Genomic DNA, 11,743 nt, shown 5'->3' with positions numbered 1-11,743 from the left:
AACTGAGACTTATAAATACAAGTATAATGAATAACAAATGATGAATAGCAAATAGGGTATAACAAACATTGGATCATCTGAAATCTCATATTAGAAATACATAATTAATGTAACTTTTAGGACTTAAACATTTCCCTGAATACCTGGCAGCTTCCAGAAGATCCTGAAACTGTCAGAAATATCAGCAATTATATTCTCCATTTTATTAACACAGCATTCAAAAATCAGGATGTCCATGGATAAAGAAAAGTTGAACGTTATGGCAAGAGTGCATTTATCTGCATTTATGAATGTGTAGATTTGATTCTACTACTATTTTCCACCAATAATGGAAATATATTGTTGAAGTAAGACTGTATGAACCTAGCACATGACACTTTTCAACCAATAACAGGATGTGACTTCTTGGTTTATACCAAAATGGAATAGAGGAAATGAGCAGGGACAGGGAATGTGTTTTAAATCGAGATTTGATGAGGCAGAAGAAAACAGTTCCAGATTTAAGGAGCATCATGAAACATTTTCAACTAAAAAACTGTTTTAACATTGCTTTTAAACCTTGGTTTCTTTTTGACTTCTTATGTTTTGTTTTTAATGCTTTGTTTATTTTTAATTAAAATATGAATATTGTCTGAATTACTGATCTTTTCTTCTGTCTTTAGACATGAAGTTGTCACATATTTATGAATACACTCTGGCACAGTGAGATTTAATAACTAACTGATTATTAATGCTATCACTATTTGTTTTGAAGGAGAAAATTCAAAGAAAAACAAGTGATGGTTAGTTATCTAACAATTTTTCATGGTTTAGATACAGAATGTCAATGTACTTAGTGGCCAGGAGGATGTTTTGGCTGGAAAAGGAAGCTGCAATGGATAACTTGAGCAAGCTCATTCTCATCTCTTGAGATCCCAGAGGTGAGTGAAAGGGTCTGTCTCTGCTAAATAGAGCTGAATACTGTGTGTGTAATACAGATATAAACAAAACTGCAGTCTTCTCTTTCAGTCTCTCATCCAATGTTTGGGTTCTCTTTTGTTTTGGTCGGATCCAATCTTGTGTGAGAATAAAAATATTTTCTCTGATTATATGAAAGGAAGGCTTGGATACTAACTAAATTTACAAACATTAAAAAAACCTCTTATACACAAGTATGAAGTACTGTACTGCTGTCATGATCTGTTGATTAGTTTAAGGCTATCAGTTGAAAGCATTGTATAAGATCAAAGTTTCATGGACGTGAACTCTTTTGGCATGACCCCTTAGCCAAATGCCAGCAGCTTTGCTTTCTGTTTCAAGGACAAAGAGAAAGAAAACTTCTCAGATGTGTTCTTTGGTCCATCTTCATTTTGAAAGACAGTATACCACAGGGTCTTTCCTGGAGCTCACAAGCTATAAAATAACACTCTCCCGATAAGAAGTTCCCCAGCCTTTCTTTCTACCAATTCCCATAACAAAACTATATTTCCTTCATTTTATTTTGCCATACCCATGACACCTTCTCTCACTTTGATGGCTTTACATTCACATTTTCTGCTGAAATACCTGTCCAAAGCTTGCCATGCCAGCCTTATGTCCCTGCAGTTATAACCAGACAGCCTCTGAGGCCACAGGTAACAGCTTTTGATCAAGTCTCCATGTTTCTAGGAATCTCACTAAATGTAGTTTAATTACTTTTTCCTTGGGGCTGAAGGATGGGTGTTCAACATGACCATGGCTAAACCAGTTCAATTGTCTTGAGACCAAACAGTCACTAGAGAGCAGTCACTAATTTTTTTCCGGGATAACAATATTATTATTTCCTGGCCTTGCCATATGGGTTGCGTAGGGATGGAACACATAGCTAATTAACTGGGACAAAGGTTTAACTTAAAGCAATAACTAGAGTGCATTTAGTGCACTTTGGAGCCATGGTTATCATTACTGAATTATAAATATTAATAACAGTTAAACACTTTGTCAATGGTGCAGCCATTAAACATCTGCTGCCTCTGTTACATGGTGCTTTTTAGCCAGAGTGAAATCTCTACTTTGGGGCATGTGGATGCACATTGATATTTGTGACTTAATGTAACCTGGAGTTCTGGTGTCTCCATGACAGCATTTTCACTTCAAAATGGCTAACATCACACATACACCTTTCAGGAGTATCTGTCTTTCCAGACTGTTGATGAAAATTGTTATTCTCAATGACAGTAGAAACACTAGACAGGATCCATTTTTGTTTGCATTGCAGGCTCAGAGCTTCAGGCACAAGGGCTGTTCCAACAGGACTTGGGCACCAAACTCCCTCCACAGGAATGCAACACTTATCTCCTCCTCACTGATGCATTGTGGTACCATGAGGAACAGTATCTGTGCTTCAGAGTGGTCAACAAACGAGCTTCTTTAATGTAAAAAAAAATCTCATTTTTCATCTAATAACATGTTGGAGGATGTGCCTGTCTTTTCTTAAAATATGATTTTCCTGATAACCACCAAGATGTCTTGAGCAAACATTGTCAAATACAGATTATTCTGAGAGGAATAATTTATTTATAATCTTTCTTTCAGTAGTGAAGACTACAAACACTTTCTTTAATCTCTGAACACATAAATGAACATAAAACTGTGCATAATGCTTAGGAAGTGGAACAGCAAGAAAGAAACTTTACTCTGACAGATTTTATTTTTATAAGGGTTTCATTTGGTGCTTTTAACACAGGTAAATGTACCTTGACAATATGCCAGAAAAAGAAATAAAATAATTTCAACTGCCAGATATTTCTCCCAGAATTACTTTGTTCCAAATCTAAGGCTCGGTGGGGAAGAAGTGATTAACTCCCAAGGTCATTTAAGCATCAAACTGTACTTCTGGCAATAAAAAAGCCCTCTTAGAAGGAACATTCTCAAAAGGACACCTCATTCTGAAAGCAGGTGTAATCAGAATTCTGTTAAAGTGGAAAGAGAACAAACTGGGAAAGAAAGGAGTAAGGTATCTGCAGTCCTCCAAATTTCATAGGAGACAGAGAACAAACCAGGCTCCAGGCCATAGACATTATGTGAACATATATTGTGTTGAATTGATTTCAAATCCAGAAAGAACAGTCTATTCTGTTGGTCAAGTAAAAAGTTAAGAGGTAGTTTTATCTAAAAGGAAGAGTCTATCTTATAGTGAATTCTTAAATTCAGAGGATGAAATTCCAGTAAGATAAGACCAAAGTCCTGGAAATGTTAGCTAGAGATGAAACATTTTTAATATGCAGTGGAAGCAGCTACTATAAAAGCTACCAAATATCAAAATCTAAAACCTTTATTAAGAAAATAATCAAGTGGCTATGCAATATTTTTATACTAAGGACTCAAGGAAGCTTTATTGATTTGAATTTATACTCAGGCATGTTTTGGATTCAGCTTTGAATCTCACTGAAAGTCAATTCTGCTACAGGCACTACATCTTTAGTGAATCACCAAGGACTTTTGGAGGTAAAGATACTTACACATTTCTAATATCTTAGTTCTTGATTTACATCAAAATCCTATTAGTTAGTTCCTGTGTATATTCAACAAAAAAGAAGAGTAGCATTCAATATGCAATATTCATTCAGAGTGTAATTGAATCAATGGTATTAAATGTACAGATGAATTTAGCCACTATAGGATTATGGATAAAAACATATTTAGCAGAAGCAATAAAATGACAATTTAACATATTAAAGGGCAAGCAGCAAATTTCTTAAATAAAACAGGGACAAGAACTGCAGAAGTGGAAAGTGGAAATTGTTAAGTAAACAGGTTAAACGAGACATCACTATGCAACAACACTATATGTTACCAAGTTAGAACTCAGTTGAAGGTGTCACAGCGTAAATGTCAGGTTTAAAAAGAATTTTGTATAATCTGGAAATTCATTGCAGTGATGTTAAGCAATTTTGCAGTAAATTGACAGAGAGTTGTATATGACCCATAGAAGGGCAAGTTTTCACCATACTTCAGTGGAGGTGAATGCCCTAAGAATATTAGCCTAGACTTTGTTTCCTAAATATGCTTGGTTGCTTCTTGCAATGATTTCTATTTAGAACATAGGGGACTGAGACAACTTACCCTGAATGAATCTTTTCTGCAGTGAATTTCTAATTAAAAAAAAAAAAAAAAAAAAAAGGAAAGATCAATGGAGGATTCTGATTCCAATTTCCCAAACCATTCTTGATATCCAGGTAAACTGAGCAACTGTTTAACATCCACTATGATTTATAGTTCACATTAAATGTGTCTTTGTGCATCATTTTGTAGGTGCCAACATTTGAAAGCCAAACCCAGCAATGTTTTTGGCTAGAAAATAAGAACATACTTCTGTACATATCTGGTTTGGTGAGTTTTTGGCAAGATGGGATGTTGAACTGCTCCTGTGAGTACACACCCAGGAGGTGTGCCACAAACTGCTTGCTGACCTTGCTTTGTCTTGAACTAGAAAGAAACTTGCACTGTGAGTATCAAGTGGAAAGTTAAAAAAAAATGAACCATACTCTCACTGTGTTGATAAGAAGCATTACCCTGTGATACTTGCTAAAGGATTTAGCGCCACTAAATTCAGTCTAAAACTAGCTTGAGGATAATCTGATAAAGTTAAATTCACTCAATTTATAAACATTTGCATGTTATTTATTCATATCGTTTACATGTGTTTGCCCTGATAACACGAGCCTATGTGAAACAGCTGTCAGCAGCCACCAGAATTTGCTTGTTCACTGCTTTTTGCTGGAAGCCAAAAACAACTGCCCAGGCCCCATGAATACATGCAGTTCATTTATCCCAATTAGAAACTAATTTCAGGCAAGTGCCACTAACCAAGAACAATGTGAGACAGAACAAGAGAAATTATCTACAGCAGTGCAGTAAAAGAAGAAAGAAATAACAAATGAATATTGAGACATTCCATAGAAAATGATGTTTTTAATTTTGCAAGTTACAGATAATGTGTTTTTCTGGTACTGTGCTTAATATTATCTGTGCAGACACATCAGGCTCATATTTTGAATTGAATTGGAGTGTTGTTTCTGTGTTTGCAAAATTCAGATGGGAGTCTTGCATGAAAATGCTTTCTCCTCTACCTGTATTCATAAATACTATGGGAATAGCCCTGTTCACAGCCTGCTGTCCTCCTGTGCTTGGCCAGCAAATCTAAGTCTTAAAACACTTAAGAGTTTCCAAATCACCTAATGTTTCTTCTCAGCTTGCACTGAGATTCTAGGAAGGCTCTTCCTCAATGGATAGCTGGTTCTTATTGCTGAGTGCCTAAACACACCTGATGCATAGTTTGACCAACCATAATTTTTCTTTTATTGCTTCTTTTTAGTGATGATTGTTGTGATATATATTGAAAAGGCCAGGATCATCCAGCCTCTTATGCAGACATGTAAACTAAGTGAATGACAAAGCACAAATTTGACAGCTACCACCATTCTATCAACATGTAATCTTCTCTGTCAGGTTAGCAGAAATTCTAAATATTTTTCCTTGCCTTTTTTTTTTTTTTTTAATTGTTTACAATTTTGCATAAATTGTTAGCAGCAGCAGTGTAGAATTATGGTACATCAGACAAAAACAGAGCAGAAGAGGTAAGAGAAGGCTGAAAAAGGAAGACTTGGACCTGGTCACAGAGGGTTGGGTTGGAGATTGGATAGGCAGACCAAACACTCCTAAATCCACGGGTCTTGGTGGGATGCACCCACAGTGCTGAGGGGGCTGCCAGATGTTGTTGCTCTGCTGCTCTCCGTTATATTTGAGAAATCCTGGAGAAATCCTCACAATTCTGTGATTCTGTGACTTCATTTCACAAAATTTTAAAAATACCTATAAACATCCATTAATTGGTTCTAAATTAAATGTGTCACCTTTTCAGGAGCACAATGTCACCCATGTGTGTTGTAATGAAACTATTTTGCACTATAAATTTCCTTACAACACACACTATAATGTAGCACATAAGTTATTCAAGGTATAAATTAGAGTAACAGTACTTTTATTAATATTAAAATATGTAGTGAAGGATATAAAAAATATTACCAATCCCCCAACTTGTGTAATATTTGAATAATTCTAGAAAGGAAACTGTTTTTTCTTGGTCAGCCATTTTACTATTAAATAAACAACAGATTCTAATCTGGAAAAGATGCAAAGCTCTTACTAATTTTTAAAATACTATGCTAAGAAATGATGATGTACCATACCATGATACCATAAACTAAGTAAATACAATCAAAGAATATGAAAAGAAAGTAAAATTCTAGTTTTTCACTTAGTACAACTGTTTTGGAATAACGTATGCAGAATATTTACTATTTTTATGATTTAAAAAAATACAAACCCGACAGGTTCTCAAAAACACATTAAAGGTGGATTTCCGAATCTTGCTCATGTCCAGTGGTAAGTATACAAATCCTATTAGAAATAGAAGTTATCTTGGTCAAAACCAAACAAAATGTAAATAAATTTCCAGTAGCTTTTCTGTGCAAAAACTTGAGACAAATAATATTTCAGCAGGCAAGGTAGCTACCACTAGATTATCAAAAAGAGGATATGAAAGTATTCATGAGACCTTCAAATGGGTGTCCTGCTTCACAAGCATAGTTTGAATTTCAAATAACATGGACTAAGTAGATGCTACAGATCACTGCACTTGCCTGTCAGTGTTACATGTGATGCTTAGCAATTAGTTCTAGGACTTAAATTTTCAGGAAGAGATGATTATGTACAATAAAACATAGGAATCTTTATTTGACATTGATGGTATGAGTGAAATCAGTGAGTGAAAATGAAGTTTTGTCCTTCCTTCCTTCCTTCCTTCCTTCCTTCCTTCCTTCCTTCCTTCCTTCCTTCCTTCCTTCCTTCCTTCCTTCCTTCCTTCCTTCCTTCCTTCCTTCCTTCCTTCCTTCCTTCCTTCCTTCCTTCCTTCCTTCCTTCCTTCCTTCCTTCCTTCCTTCCTTCCTTCCTTCCTTCCTTCCTTCCTTCCTTCCTTCCTTCCTGCCTTCCTGCCTTCCTGCCTTCCTGCCTTCCTTCCTGCCTTCCTTCCTGCCTTCCTTCCTTCCTGCCTTCCTTCCTGCCTTCCTGCCTTCCTGCCTTCCTGCCTTCCTGCCTTCCTGCCTTCCTTCCTGCCTGCCTTCCTGCCTGCCTTCCTTCCTGCCTTCCTGCCTGCCTTCCTTCCTGCCTGCCTGCCTTCCTGCCTGCCTTCCTGCCTGCCTGCCTTCCTGCCTGCCTTCCTGCCTTCCTTCCTTCCTGCCTTCCTTCCTGCCTGCCTGCCTTCCTGCCTGCCTTCCTGCCTTCCTTCCTGCCTTCCTGCCTGCCTTCCTGCCTTCCTGCCTGCCTTCCTGCCTGCCTTCCTGCCTTCCTTCCTGCCTTCCTGCCTTCCTGCCTTCCTTCCTTCCTGCCTTCCTGCCTTCCTTCCTGCCTTCCTGCCTTCCTGCCTTCCTGCCTTCCTGCCTGCCTTCCTGCCTTCCTTCCTGCCTGCCTTCCTCCCTTCCTGCCTTCCCCTGCCTTCCTTCCTGACTCCCTGCCTTCTTCTCTCCCTTCTTTTTGTCTGCTTCTCACCTTTTCCCTCCTTTTTTTCCAATGCAGTATGCTTTACAAGCTTTTGTGGTAAGACAAATGGAAAAAAAGTTAAACACTTCTGAAACTGGATGTATGCAACAATATATCAGCCTTATACAGCATTTAATAAATTCACTTGGTTATTTTAAAATACACTTTATGTCTTGGAAATAGGTACCTCACATGCTCATTAGGGACAAAACTGGGTTGAAATGAGTTGTACAATGTATTTTTTTATGTTATATAATTATTCATATATAATGAATGATGTATATTTTCAAAACAATTATGTAGCTCACTACTGACACAGAAATTACAGATGGCCTGTGTTAAATATGCTTTTTTTTTTAAATTATGCATGAGGCTTATCCAAAAATCCTGAGCAGTGTCGGAATTAGACTCAAACAAAAGTTTATAGTTTTAGAATAGCCTCTCATTGCAAGTGATACATTCTGTTTCCTAGTTTAGACATAGGATATTAAGGTAAAGATAAAATGATTTTATTATTTGGCTGGCTGTTGTAAAGGAATTGGAAAAAAACAAGAGTTGAAACTGTAGGTACAAGCTGAAGAACCACATTATTACGTTATTGCCATGGTCAGGAATTAGCATTTCCTCTGTTCCCTTACACTTCCTCCAGAGTCCTCTAGCCATCAAATCCTGGTTCTGTAACTGCAAACTTTGGGATTTTATAGTTGTTGTTGTTGTTTAGGGTTTTTTTTAATGCTTTGGACATCAGAAATAACAAAATATCCTTTGATTTTTTCAGTGCTTTTGGAGCACTGAAGGTTTTGGAGGAGGAAGTTCATGTTCCATGAAATTGCACCAATGCCTTTATTAATTACCTCTTGTTTACACATCAAGGTCACATTGGAGACTGATTTCCTTTACTTAAAAAAGTGTAACATAGGCAGTGTTGATTGTTCAGATATTATTGGCTTCTAAGTTCAATTTCAGACACATTCTTACATGACTGAGCACAGTACTCCAAGCCTCTGCTCTTGTCATGGTGAGTTTATGAACATTTTGCAGTGAGATTTCTGTTAACCCTGAGGCTGTCAAACTGTATTTAAGATAAAACAGCACCTGATCACCACTGAGCATTTGCCTACTTATAAAGAATAAAAGAGAAAACAAAAACAAGAACAAAAATAAAATAATTAATGACTACTTCGTTCCCACACAGCAAAAACTAGATGTCAACTGATCAGTTCTTTATGCTTGCATATGCTTTTAAAATTATCTTTTTTTTCAACAGCCATCCCCATCAGAACATGTTCTACAGTTGTAAATCAGTGCCAGTGAATTAAATTTTGCTCAGGGCATTGTGTACAATTGCAATATGGCTATTAATGCAGGGAAAATAAACAAGGAAAAAATGCTTAACATGACACAAGATCTGACTTATTAACTGATTCAGTATAAATGAATGTCAAGTAAATGACAGCCCCAGGATCCATCTAACACAAAGTTGTTTGAAAAAGCATTTCAACAATGGCTTAGAATATGTTATTCTTTCATTCTGTTGCACATGCTTCCAAGGGAGGGAAACATAGCTTCAGAGAAAAAAATGAAAAAGAAACACACCGCTTCAAGTAAAATATTGCATAAAAGAGAATTTCTATTTCAGAGGGTCAGGCTAAAGACAGTGATTAACAGAAGAGAATGTCTGACTGAAGGAAAGGAAGACTTCTTTCTAAAAAAGCGATTGCTGAAGACGAGAAGCATGAAAAGCCCATTGCCATGGTGCTGGATGTGTTGTTGTTTCTTTTTGACCTCACCTTGTCCAGTCAAGATGACTAAAAGCCTTACTTTGTTATTTACTAGCTTTTAAGCATATGGTTTTTGACAGTCTTCATTATTCTTTAATAAGTTTCTTTTGTAGTGGAGCTCAACCTTTAGAAACTCAGTTAAGGAATTGAATTAAATGTTCTATCTAGAGCAGGTTCATTTTAATTTATTTAAATATGTAAAGACATTCTGTTTTGTTTTGTGGGGTTTTTTTAAGTACCCGTGGGCTTGCAGGCAGAGAGGTATCTAGCCTTATCTCTGAGTGAAAATTCTGCTCTCAGTTCCCTGCAAACTTTTCCTTGTTCAAATTAGGGCATCTCAATGCAAGAGCTTGTTAAACTTTCATGTTATAAGGGATGGGTTTGCCTTGGCAGATTAATTTAACAGCAGGAAAATCTACTTCTGTTTTTCTTAATGCCAAGTTTTAAAGCCTGCTTACTTTGTGGGTGGTGTGATACAAGAGGAAGCAGGGTAGCCACAGGCATGGGATCAGAACTTCGTCCTTATGCACATGAGTGGGTGTGTGGGTGTGAGAGAAAAGCAGGTATGAGGTTTCTATCCTTCCTCCTCGCACTCAAATCATTCCCTGGGCATCTCGGGGTGCTGTGCATGTTTGTGACCAAATGCACTGGGCCAGTGGGCTGCCCCTCCATTTCTACTGGGCTGGGAAGCCTGAAAAACTTGCAAACAGGCTCCTGGGTTTGAACCAAGAGGAGACAGAGGAAGCCATGTGAGTAGACAGGAGCCTTATTGTCCTAAGGAGGTTGCACAAAGTCTGGAGCAAGCCCCACTGTGCCGCACCACGGCTGCAGGACGGGACGAGGGGCTCCCACCGGGCCTGGCACTTGCAGGGCAGCAGCTGCACAAAGGCCCACAGGACACACGGTTTCCCAAAGGGGCAACATCACAGCCGACCCCACACAGTGCAGGCCTTTTCCCATGCACACCTATTTGGAAAGAGCCGTCAAATTAAAATGAGCCCTTTTGTGTGTGCTGAGGCTAATGGTTAATGTAATAAAACTCAACAGCGTTTACAACATGAACTGTGTGGAACCACGGAGGGAGAGTCTGTGGGCCTTTTCCCGCTTGGTTTTCATATATGTGTAATGATCAAAAGAGGCAAGTTAATAATGGGCCAAGTAGCGACACAAACAAACAAACTCCATACACACGAAAAGAAACCACAGCACCTTCATCCAGCACTGGAAAAATCAGCTTTCCTTTGGGCCTGGATGTTGCAGTTTTAACTACTGGTGTGATCTTGCTCCAGGTGTATACTCAGGCAACATTTTAAGGTTGCTGCAGGTTCTGCCGACATATCTGGATGAAATTTTAAATCAGCTCTAGTGTTTTACTGATCAGAAACCACTCAGGGTCATCCCTGTGCTGCTGCCACTGTAGGTGCTGTGCTAGCTGTATGGAGGCTAGCTTTGGAGCAAGCTGCAGGCCCCATGGCCTGCCAGCCCTGCCTGAGAAGCTAGCTTGGGAAATTCATGGGAGGATTCAAAACAATCCTCAAAGACAGAAAACAGCCTGCAGGTGCTGTTTGTCTGTTCCCGTGTTTTCCTTGCAGGAGAGGGTCAGGGGGGTGATGAACCCCACTGACCAATGATGGTAATGTAGCACTTTACTAACCAATAAGAGTTTCCTTTCTGTACTTTCCACAAACTAGTCTATATAACATGGCTGTAGCAATAAACTAGAGATTCTCTCCTGTTCTGACTCCCTTGAGAGTCCGTGTCGTTCTTCCTGCCGTTCCCAATTAGAACGACACTGGGCTAGCTGCCCCCAGCCTGGCCAGTCCAATGGCACCTGGCATGCCTTTGAGTCATGTTGCATGACTTGAAGCTCTAGAGGATATTCCTTTAAAACATAAAAACTTACTTTTACCTCTCTTAAGACTACCAGAGGCAAACAGTAGGTAGAATGTCTGGTTTGACAGTTTAATGGATCCCATTTGGCAATTCTGACCACTATCAAATTTGAAATCATGAACCTGCACATTGATATTTTTATCCATGGCACTCAGGAAGAGTTCAGAGACACTTTTCTAGCTGAGACCCAAAGACAGTAAGAAATAAGGCCCAATGATCTTTGATGTCTAGTAGCCTGTTTACTGTAAGGAAAAGCTGTAAGACTCCATTTACTGCTTTGGTAGCCTTCACTGTTCAGGTTAGATCACAATTTTCTGTTGTTTGCCAAAGCAGGATGATATTGGAACATCTGAGAGTAAAACCTGTCTTGTAGTTGTCTTTTCACATCTGTGACCACATAGATATCTTGCTTTTGCACTCACTTCTCCCTAATTTGTTTTCCCAAGAAGCAGTCTCTTTCTAAAAATATTGATACAGGAGCATGGGGAGGACAGCAGAGAACCCATTCAGTG

General features: G+C 38.4%; 1 long non-coding RNA gene across 1 annotated transcript; it reads left to right on the top strand.

Moving 5' to 3' along the window:
• The first annotated feature begins 811 nt into the window (after positions 1–811).
• LOC131576217 (uncharacterized) lies at positions 812–5,415 on the top strand. The gene is made up of 3 exons (XR_009276936.1): positions 812–920; positions 4,273–4,465; positions 5,336–5,415. It is a non-coding gene; the product is annotated as an uncharacterized LOC131576217 (long non-coding RNA).
• Positions 5,416–11,743: the final 6,328 nt, after the last annotated feature.

This window comes from Poecile atricapillus, chromosome 2 (genome assembly GCF_030490865.1).
Source record: "Poecile atricapillus isolate bPoeAtr1 chromosome 2, bPoeAtr1.hap1, whole genome shotgun sequence".
NCBI lineage: Eukaryota > Metazoa > Chordata > Aves > Passeriformes > Paridae > Poecile > Poecile atricapillus.
This window is presented reverse-complemented; position numbering and strand designations above follow the sequence as displayed.